This window comes from Lolium perenne, chromosome 3 (assembly GCF_019359855.2).
Source record: "Lolium perenne isolate Kyuss_39 chromosome 3, Kyuss_2.0, whole genome shotgun sequence".
Taxonomy (NCBI): domain Eukaryota; kingdom Viridiplantae; phylum Streptophyta; class Magnoliopsida; order Poales; family Poaceae; genus Lolium; species Lolium perenne.
Window position 1 is genome coordinate 116,481,886 of NC_067246.2, and position 12,090 is coordinate 116,493,975.

The 12,090-nt window shown below is 41.2% G+C and overlaps 1 pseudogene; it reads right to left on the minus strand.

Moving 5' to 3' along the window:
* Positions 1–2,306: 2,306 nt before the first annotated feature.
* LOC139837971 (zinc finger BED domain-containing protein RICESLEEPER 1-like) lies at positions 2,307–3,667 on the minus strand (annotated as a pseudogene).
* Positions 3,668–12,090: the final 8,423 nt, after the last annotated feature.

The following is a 12,090-nucleotide window of genomic DNA, read 5'->3' on the forward strand; positions in this document are numbered from 1 at the left end:
TTGTTTGAATAGCCTGCAGATGCGTTGGTAAATTTTGAATAGTTTCGAATCTACTGCACCAAATTTAGCAAACTTTATATCTCAGGAAAGCCCATGAAATTATCTAACCCATGCCACTGGTCTCACCTCCAGATTCATAGTAGAACTTAAATGATAAAAATGACAAGGCAGGGACATTTACAAATTGAAACTTTATTTAAAATTCAACCATAATTGATTTTGAGTTGATTCCAACTCTCATAAATCACATTTGATGTACGCTAAATTATTATGCAAAAATATAGCCAAGTTGTTGGTATGATCATGGACTAGATCAAAATAATGGCTATGGAGCCATTTCTAGTGCATTTAAATCTTATAATTCAAATTCTTTAAATAGTATGAGAGCTACTCTCTCATTTAAATCTTGATCCTAAGTAATGCAATGAGAGGTAAATGACCTTAGGCTAATGAACCTCTTATTCTATTACTTAGTGATTTTAAATCATTACCATGCTATCCTTAAAATGCATGAGGTGTAGCACCTCATTTAAATTATACTCCCATATAATAGATATGAAATATTGACCTTGGTCAACCTATATTTCATACATTAGTATTATTTGAGGATATTAAATCTTAATAGGATGTAATGAGAGGAAATTATTTCTCCAAAGACTTAAATAGCAAACCAAATCAATAATTATAATGAGAGGAAATTATTTTTCTCTTAAATAAGAAAACCAAGTAAAATAACCATGCTAGGAATGATGTGATGCTAGAATTAGTTTGTGTGAACCTTCGGTGTGTTTTAGTCTAGCATATAAGATTGGTTTGGTGATTGTATACCTCGTATTCGTATATAGACGTTAGTAACGAGGAGTATCAAGAGGAGGAAGCCTACTCTCAGGAGGAGGAAGAGAACTTTGACCACTACCCTGCTCAAGGCAAGCTGATATTCTTGCCAACCACCATGATGCAAAGCACTACAAGAGCAAAGCACCATCACACTTTATTTTATGTCTTATCAACCTATCCCATGTTTTTACCTTGCAATTATTTTTCTTATTGTATTTCAAAGTTTACTTTTGATTTATGATTCACTTTGTCTAGAGTAGAACAAGAGTAAAAGTTAGCTTAGAGCCAATCAATGCTAGATAGCACCCCTCATGAACTAGTGGCTATTGCTAATCAAATAAAATTTGACTACTCTAGTTGGGAACTGGTGAAGTGAAATGACTTTGAAAGATGTGAGGGTGGATGTGACATGGGTGACTTGGTGAATTTTAATGAAAACTGATGATTGGGTTTGAATGCGATACCTTTCTAATTATACAAGTACCCCCACAATACCTGATTATGGGTAGGGCTCAACTAGAAATTTGTGTATCTTAGTATGGGTTCCCTCTAAACAAGCATCATAGAGGTTACGCCGAGGATGCCTCCGTTACAAGTGAAATGATATGAATATGAGGTGAATGTACGACCCAAGCCCTGTGCAGTTCCCGGGTTGACGGTTTGTTTTCACCGGGAGGCCAAACTCATGGGGAGAGGTGCCTATACTAGGGTGTATAAGTGAAAGGTTAAGGTTGATGATCCGCGTACTGAGTTACGATGATTCGGGGTTATCCTCGACGGATGTAATCAAAAGTTGTGGCACAAGAGTACAACCTCTGCAGAGTGTTAAACCTATTCGAATAGCCGTGTCCACGGTTACGGACGATTGGAAAGGCCATACTGTTCCGTTGTCAGAACTTTTATCTTAAAGAGGAATGTTGAATTGAAGGGTGATTTGACTTGAATCACAAATGATTTGTGGGAATGACACTAATGTTCCCACTTGAGTTAGTCTAGCAAATGAAGAGTTTTTACTAAATGTTTGTTGAACTAAAACTTGGCTTTATGCAAATAAACCTAGAGCTTAGCACCCCTTAGTACATTTGATAAGTAATTACATTAGTATTAGTTTACGAGTACTTTAAAGTACTCACGGCTGTGTCGCTGGCTATTCAAATGCCAGACTATGAAGAGGAGCAACCATATCAGGATGACGGACAACGGGACGTCTACGATAACTAGGATTATCTTCTAACGTCAAGCGTTGCCTGTGGAATAGATAGTCCACTACTACTTCGCTTCCGCTACTTATTGTGTTGTTGAACAATCTATTTGTGTAATATTGGATCATGTGATCTAATGTTGTAAGACAAGTATGTGTTGTAATAAATGATGACTCTATGCTACTTAAACTATTATGTCTCGCAAAAACAATCTTCCTGGGATTGCTATGTATGATATAATAGGCATCTGGACTTAAAAATCCGGGTGTTGACAATAAGCTCATACATCTTCCATTCATCACTTGTAGGCTCCCACTTGTAGTTCAGATCTGACTTGGCATAATCTTTCAATGCCTCTCTCTATGGACAACCAGTAGCTATTATCTTGTAGGTTGAACTCCACCTTGTGCAAACATCAAGGGTCAAATGAGAAACGATAGTGAGAGCTAAACCTCTACAAATATAAACAAACTTGTGCAAGCAACTAGTTGACTTCTTGAAGTACTTCATTGTCACCCGCAAATACAAGATCAAACTAGACATACATGTTGTCCCATCTTGCACCACCAAGTTGACAATGTGTGCACAACACCGGACATGGAAATAGACCTCCTCAAATTGTTTGCAACGCCGAAAAATGAACTTTGCCTTCAAATCTTTGACATCAACATCATTGTTTGAAGCATTGTCTAGTGTGATGGAAATAACCTTGTTCTCTATTTTCCAATCAGTCACACAATCCCAAACATTATCCGCAATCACATGTCTAGAGTGAGGTGGATCCAACTCCATGTCTGCATCTTCCAATCGGTATCTATATAGTGCGCCACCACACACATATAGGAAATGGTCTGATTGCTAGTCCACAGATATGTAGTGAGACTAATGTAGTCCACCTCCTGGAGTGCTACTTTCAGCCTCTTCTTTTCTTTCTGGTAGACCCTCATGCACTCGGCTCGTATTGCCTTTCTTCCCATGTATGTATAGAGTGGATTCAAGTACTTCAAAACAATGTTGAACCACTCATGCTCGACCATCCTAAATGAGTACTCATGGACCATTATCATTTTAGCAATGAGCTCCTTGACAATAGCTTGATCAAACCCAACATGTCCAAGAGTTGCTGATTCGGGAATATTTGTATCGCCATCGACGGGCTTGAAACCAAGACGGCTTTGGATCATTTGGCTAGCAATCTTTGTGTTGAGCTGCTTGCATTTCCCTTTCCAATGCCTATTAATGGTTGAGGTGTTTCCACCTTGAGTATAGGCATATTCCTTAGCGCAATGGAGGCACCTTGCCTTCAACAACTTAGGTCCTTATGGGTTCTCTTCATCAACAATCCACACCTTCTCAAAATATTTCCAAGCCATTGAATTCTCGGAGTGCTTTGTTCCTTCTTCCTTTTTTTTCTTTCCCTTGACTCTTGCTTCATCTTCTCCGGAACTAATATCAATATTTCCTTTGTGTTCAAGATCTAGGCCATCATCCTCGGACATGTCATCATCATGGTCGTAAGAGTTGTCATCTTCATCATTCTCATCGGGAGCATATATATATTCATTTTCTTCCTCCTCAATTTCTTGGCTATCTTCCTCACCATCATGAATCTCCTCTTCCTTTAGCATTTGCAGCAAATAAACAACAAACAAGCAACATTATATATCACTAAAATATTATACAACAGCCATCAAGCAACATTTGCATATATTTTATTACACAACAGCAAGCAAGCATGCATTTAAATTAGCATTTCCATCAGATAAACAGCCACCAAGCAACATTATATATCACTGTAATAGTATAAAACAGCAAGCATTTATATTATCACTAGTGGAAAACGGGGCAATAGGCCCGGTTTGTTTGGGCCTTCAGTCCTGGTTTGCAAACCGGGACCAATAAGGCGGGACCAAAGGGTCCCCCCTTTAGTCCTGGTTCAAAGATGCACCGGGTCCAAAGGCAGCGCCACTTGGTGCGGTGATGTCTACTTCCCCCTCCTTTCCTGTAGATAGTGTTGGGCCTCCAAGAGCAGAGGTTTGTAGAACAGCAGCAAGTTTTCCCTTAAGTGGATCACCCAAGGTTTATCGAACTCAGGGAGGAAGAGGTCAAAGATATCCCTCTCATGCAACCCTGCAACAACAAAGCAAGAAGTCTCTTGTGTCCCCAACACACCTAATAGGTGCACTAGTTCGGCGAAGAGATAGTGAAATACAGGTGGTATAAATAAGTATGAGCAGTAGCAACGGTGCCAGAAAATAGCTTAGTAGCGTGTAGTTGATGGTGGTAGTATTGCAGCAGTAGTAACACAGTAAAACAGTAAACAAGCAGTAGTAACGCAGCAGTAGTAACGCAGCAGTAGTAAACAAGTAGCGATAGCAGTATTTAGGAGCAAGGCCTAGGGATTACACTTTCACTAGTGGACACTCTCAACATTGATCACATAACAGAATAGATAAATGCATACTCTACACTCTTGTTGGATGATGAACACATTGCGTAGGATTACACGAACCCTCAATGCCGGAGTTAACAAGCTCCACAATTACTGTTCATATTTTAGTAACCTTGTAGTGTAAGATAGATCAACAGACTAAACCAAGTACTAACATAGCATGCACACTGTCACCTTCATGGATATGTAGGAGGAATAGATCACATCAATATTATCATAGCAATAGTTAACTTCGCAATCTACAACAGATCATGATCATAGCATAAACCAAGTACTAACACGGTGCACACACTGTCACCTTTACACACGTGCAGGAGGAATAAAACTACTTTAATAACATTGCTAGAGTAGCACATAGATAAATTGTGATACAAACTCATATGAATCTCAATCATGTAAAGCAGCTCATGAGATTATTTTATTGAGGTACATGGGAGAGATGAACCACATAGCTACCGGTACAGCCCCGAGCCTCAATGGAGAACTACTCCCTCCTCATGGGAGCAGCAGCGGTGATGAAGATGGCGGTGGAGATGGCAGCGGTGTCGATGGAGAAGCCTTCCGGGGGCACTTCCCCGCTCCGGCGGTGTGCCGGAACAGAGACTCCTGTTCCCCAGATCTTGGCCTCGCGATGGCGGCGGCTCTGGACGGTTTCTGTGGTTTTCGTCGAACGTATCAGGGTTTTCGATCCAGGGGCTTTATATAGGCGAAGAGGCGGCGCAGGAGGGTCGAAGGGGCGACGACACCATAGGGCGGCGCGGCCAGGGCCTGGGCCGCGCCGGCCTATGGTCTGGGGGCCCAGTGCCCCCCCTCTGGTCCTTCCCGGGTGTTCTGGATGCTTCCGGTGAAAATAGGAACTTGGGCGTTGATTTCGTCCGATTCCGAGAATATTTCGTTACTAGGATTTATGAAACCAAAAACAGCAGAAAACAGGAACTGGCACTTCGGCATCTTGTTAATAGGTTAGTTCCAGAAAATGCACTAATATGACATAAAGTGTGCATAAAACATGTAGATAACATCAATAATGTGGCATGGAACATAAGAAATTATCGATACGTCGGAGACGTATCAGCATCCCCAAGCTTAGTTCTGCTCGTCCCGAGCAGGTAAAACGATAACAAAGATAATTTCTGGAGTGACATGCCATCATAACCTTGATCATACTATTTGTAAAGCATATGTAGTGAATGCAGCAATCCAAGACAATGGTAATGACATGAGTAAACAACTGAATCATAAAGCAAAGACTTTTCATGAATAGTACTTAAAGACAAGCATCAATAAGTCTTGCATAAGAGTTAACTCATAAAGCAATAATTCAAAGTAAAGGCATTGAAGCAATACAATGGAAGATTAAGTTTCAGCGGTTGCTTTCAACTTGTAACATGTATATCTCATGGATATTGTCAACATAGAGTAATATAATAAGTGCAATATGCAAGTATGTAGGAATCAATGCACAGTTCACACAAGTGTTTGCTTCTTGAGGTGGAGAGAAATAGGTGAACTGACTCAACATTGAAAGTAAAAGAATGGTCCTCCATAGAGGAAAAGCATCGATTGCTATATTTGTGCTAGAGCTTTGGTTTTTGAAAACATATAGAGAGCATAAAAGTAAGGTTTTGAGAGGTGTATGTTGTTGTCAACGAATGGTAATGGGCACTCTAACCCCCTTGCCAGACAAACCTTCAAAGAGCGGCTCCCATGAATTATTTTTATTTTTGGGTGGCACTCCTTCCAACCTTTCTTTCACAAACCATGGCTAACCGAATCCTCGGGTGCCTGCCAACAATCTCATACCATGAAGGAGTGCCTTTTTATTTTAGTTTTATTATGATGACACTCCTCCCAACCTTTGCTTACACAAGCCATGGCTAACCGAATCCTTCGGGTGCCATCCAACAATCACATACCATGGAGGAGTGTCTATTTTTGTTAATTAATTTGGGACTGGGAATCCCATTGCCAGCTTTTTTTGCAAAATTATTAAATAAGCGGATGAAGCCACTAGTCCATTGGTGAAAGTTGCCCAACAAGATTGAAAGATAAACACCAGATACTTCCTCATGAGCTATAAAACATTGACACAAATCAGAGGTGATAAATTTTGAATTGTTTAAAGGTAGCACTCAAGCAATTTACTTTGGAATGGCGGAGAAATACCATGTAGTAGGTAGGTATGGTGGACACAAATGGCATAGTGGTTGGCTCAAGTATTTTGGATGCATGAGAAGTATTCCCTCTCGATACAAGGTTTAGGCTAGCAAGGTTATTTGAAACAAACACAAGGATGAACCGGTGCAGCAAAACTCACATAAAAGACATATTGTAAACATTATAAGACTCTACACCGTCTTCCTTGTTGTTCAAACTCAATACTAGAAATTATCTAGACCTTAGAGAGACCAATTATGCAAACCAAATTTTAGCATGCTCTATGTATTTCTTCATTAATGGGTGCAAAGTATATGATGCAAGAGCTTAAACATGAGCACAACAATTGCCAAGTATCACATTACCCAAGACATTTATAGCAATTACTACATGTATCATTTTCCAATTCCAACCATATAACAATTTAACGAAGAAGAAAACTTCGCCATGAATACTAAAAGCTAAGAACACATGTGTTCATATGCAACAGCGGAGCGTGTCTCTCTCCCACACAAGCATGATGTAATCTAATTTATTCAAACACAAACAAAAATAAAAGCATACAGACGCTCCAAGTAAAGCACACAAGATGTGACCGAATAAAAATATAGTTTCAAGAGAAGGAACCTGATAATTTGTCGATGAAGAAGGGGATGCCTTGGGCATCCCCAAGCTTAGATGCTTGAGTCTTCTTGATATATGCAGGGGTGAACCACCGGGGCATCCCCAAGCTTAGAGCTTTCACTCTCCTTGTTCATGTTGCATCATACTCCTCTCTTGATCCTTGAAAACTTCCTCCACACCAAACTCGAAACAACTCATTAGAGGGTTAGTACATAATCAAAAACTCACATGTTCAGAGGTGACACAATCATTCTTAACACTTCTGGACATTGCTCAATGCTACTGGAAGGTAATGGAACAAAGAAATCCACCCAACACAGCGAAAGAAGCAATGCGAAATAAAAGGCAGAATCTGTCAAAACAGAACAGTCCGTAAAGACGAATTTTAAAATGGCACCATACTTGCTCAAATGAAAATGCCCAAATTGAATGAAAGTTGCGTACATATCTGAGGATCACGCACATAAATTGGCATATTTTTCTGAGCTACCTACAGGGAGGCAGGTCGGAATTCGTGACAGCAAAGAAATCTGAAACTGCGCAGTAATCCAAATCTAGTATCAACCTTGCTATCAAAGACTTTACTTGGCACAACAAAACACAAAACTAAGATAAGGAGAGGTTGCTACAGTAGTAAAAAACTTCCAAAACACAAAGTATTGTAGCAAAATAACACATGGGTTATCTCCCAAGAAGTTCTTTCTTTATAGCCATTAAGATGGGCTCAGCAGTTTTAATGATGCACTCGCAAGAAATAGTAGTCGAAGCAAAAGAGAGCATCAAGAGGAAAATTCAAAACACATTTAAGTCTAACATTCTTCCTATGCAAAGGAATCTTGTAAAGAAACAAGTTCATGAAGAGCAAAGTAACAAGCATAGGAAGATAAAACAAGTGTAGCTTCAAAAATTTCAGCACATAGAGAGGCATTTTAGTAACATGAAAATTTCTACAACCATATTTTCCTCTCTCATAATGACTTTCAGTAGCAACATGAGAAAACTCAACAATATAACTATCACATAAAGCATTCTTATCATGAGTCTCATGCATAAAATTATTACTCTCCACATAAGCATAATCAATTTTATTAGTTGTAGTGGGAGCAAATTCAACAAAGTAGCTATCATTATTATTCTTATCATCAAATATAGGAGGCATATTGTATTCATAATCAAATTCATCCTCCATAACAGGTGGTAACAAAAGACTACTATCATTATAATCATCATAAATAGGAGGCAAAGTATCATCAAAGTAAATTTTCTCCTCAATGCTTGGGGGACTAAAAATATCATGCAAACTAGCTTCCCCAAGCTTAGAACTTTCTATATTATTATCAACAATGGTGTTCAAAGCGTTCATACTAATATTACTACCAGCATGCAAATAAGATTCCATAGGTTTTTTAATTTTCGCATCAAACAATCCATGTTTTAAATCAGGAAATAGAATAAGAAGATCATTCTTGTCCATTATGCCAAACTAGTGTAAACAAGAAACAAAAAGTTGCAATTGCAGGATCTAAAGGAAATAGCTTTGAGTACTTACAACGGCGGAAAATAGCTTGGTAGCCGAGGTCCGGAGTGTGAGTACCTTTCACCTTTCCTCCCCGGCAACGGCGCCAGAGAATAGCTTGATGTCTACTTCCCCCTCCTTTCCTGTAGACAGTGTTGGGCCTCCAAGAGCAGAGGTTTGTAGAACAGCAGCAAGTTTTCCCTTAAGTGGATCACCCAAGGTTTATCGAACTCAGGGAGGAAGAGGTCAAAGATATCCCTCTCATGCAACCCTGCAACAACAAAGCAAGAAGTCTCTTGTGTCCCCAACACACCTAATAGGTGCACTAGTTCGGCGAAGAGATAGTGAAATACAGGTGGTATAAATAAGTATGAGCAGTAGCAACGGTGCCAGAAAATAGCTTACTAGCGTGTAGTTGATGGTGGTAGTATTGCAGCAGTAGTAACACAGTAAAACAGTAAACAAGCAGTAGTAACACAGCAGTAGTAACGCAGCAGTAGTAAACAAGTAGCGATAGCAGTATTTAGGAGCAAGGCCTAGGGATTACACTTTCACTAGTGGACACTCTCAACATTGATCACATAACAGAATAGATAAATGCATACTCTACACTCTTGTTGGATGATGAACACATTGCGTAGGATTACACGAACCCTCAATGCCGGAGTTAACAAGCTCCACAATTACTGTTCATATTTTAGTAACCTTGTAGTGTAAGATAGATCAACAGACTAAACCAAGTACTAACATAGCATGCACACTGTCACCTTCATGCATATGTAGGAGGAATAGATCACGTCAATATTATCATAGCAATAGTTAACTTCGCAATCTTCAAGAGATCATGATCATAGCATAAACCAAGTACTAACACGGTGCACACACTGTCACCTTTACACACGTGCAGGAGGACTAAAACTACTTTAATAACATTGCTAGAGTAGCACATAGATAAATTGTGATACAAACTCATATGAATCTCAATCATGTAAAGCAGCTCATGAGATTATTTTATTGAGGTACATGGGAGAGATGAACCACATAGCTACCGGTACAGCCCCGAGCCTCGATGGAGAACTACTCCCTCCTCATGGGAGCAACAGCGGTGATGAAGATGGCGGTGGAGATGGCAGCGGTGTCGATGGAGAAGCCTTCCGGGGGCACTTCCCCGCTCCGGCGGCGTGCCGGAACAGAGACTCCTGTCCCCCAGATCTTGGCCTCGCGATGGCGGCGGCTCTGGAAGGTTTCTGTGGTTTTCGTCGAACGTATCAGGGTTTTCGATCCAGGGGCTTTATATAGGCGAAGAGGCGGCGCAGGAGGGTCGAAGGGGCGACGACACCATAGGGCGGCGCGGCCAGGGCCTGGGCCGCGCCGGCCTATGGTCTGGGGGCCCAGTGCCCCCCCCCCCTCTGGTCCTTCCCGGGTGTTCTGGATGCTTCCGGTGAAAATAGGAACTTGGGCGTTGATTTCGTCCGATTCCGAGAATATTTCGTTACTAGGATTTCTGAAACCAAAAACAGCAGAAAATAGGAACTGGCACTTCGGCATCTTGTTAATAGGTTAGTTCCAGAAAATGCACTAATATGACATAAAGTGTGCATAAAACATGTAGATAACATCAATAATGTGGCATGGAACATAAGAAATTATCGATACGTCGGAGACGTATCATGCGGCCAGGGCGCTCGAGGTGGAGGGCCTTTGGTCCCGGTTTGTGGTACGAACCGGGCCTAGAGGTTCTCTACCACGATAGAAAATTGACGTTTCTCTGCCGCGGCACAGGTTTTGGGTGGAGCAGCTTTTCTCTGCCGCGGCAGAGTTTCAGCAATGCATACATATCATTCAAGAAACCACAAAACATCGTCATGAATATATATACATCATCAACAGTACACGTAATGCATGCATATTTACAATATAAAGTCGGACCTCGTTACTAAATCTATCTCATATGCCTAACGAGGACGAATATGTCGATCAAGATCTACAAACTTCCGATAGTACTCTCCCATTGGGGCAATGGCCTCATTAAGAAAGAATCCCGCGAGTTCCTCTTGAACTGCTCGTATGCGATCCTCCGTTATGAGAGTGTCCCGCAGGCGTATCATCTATATTTTAAAAAGGAGATTAATATATATATGAATGGAACTCAATATAGTTGATGGTACTAAGATTAATTGTGAAATATTGTTCACGTACACGAGTGTGGTGTATAGCATCCTCCGCATCCCATTGATAGGCCATGTCATGAATGAAGTTGCAGACGTAGTATCCACATAAGTTATTCCCGGGTTCCTGCCTCATACACTTTACGAAAAAATAGTTCGATCGAACTAATAATCAAGCATCATATTGAAAGAAAATATATCAAAGAGATTCACAGACATAGCTATATATATAGTACTACTTATAGGGTAATTGATGGAGGCCTAAGGCAATGTGGGTTTCCCGATCTCACGAATTGACCAAGAACAAGAGGGGGTGAGGGATGAACATGAAGAACACGACGAAGAACACGGCGAACGCATGCAACACAACCCAATACGATTCCGGTTTACTCCCGGTAGCCCGAACCACTATCCCGATAGAACCTCTCAAGGGAGAGACACGAGGTAGAATCCCCGAGAGAAAGACCGGTATACGATCTATGGAGTCACACGTGTGAGAGACCGCGGTAGAATAACAAGTGTGAAAGATAAATCATATAAGGAGTGCCCTGATACAACTCATAGATTTGTGGCTAAGAGAGTAGGGGGTTTCCCTAATCCCATAGGGATGGTGGAGGCATAAGCCAAGTTTCACTCAAGTTATGACCTAACCTAATGAAGGGGGAGGTGGGAGCCTATATATAGGAAGCCCATAAGGAGGGGTAGTTTAGGAATACAAGGGGGAACATGGGACTTGGCCCGAATTAACTTGTGGTAGGCGCCTCATTAGTCCGGAGAATATCGTGTATGTAGGCCGGAGACTCCGATCTTGATCTTCATGGGCCAGAGACTCTGATGTGAGTCGGCGAGGCCAGAGACTTCGGTGTAGCTGCGCCTGGAGCTTCTTCCATGTTTCCATGACCTCGGCTTTGAGTCCTCGAGCATCCATGGCGTCTTCCACTTCCTCCGTACTTGGCGATGTATTCCTATCATGGTCATGTGACGGAGGATGAAGTAGCATACCATTCCACATAGGTAATTGTAGGCACGCATAAAGGAGAAGATTCACCTTTGCGTGACATGTCGACGCACATGATGCGGTGGAGACCGAAGGTCGGGCTGCGTCAGTAATCCCTAAATGTAAGCCCTGATTTC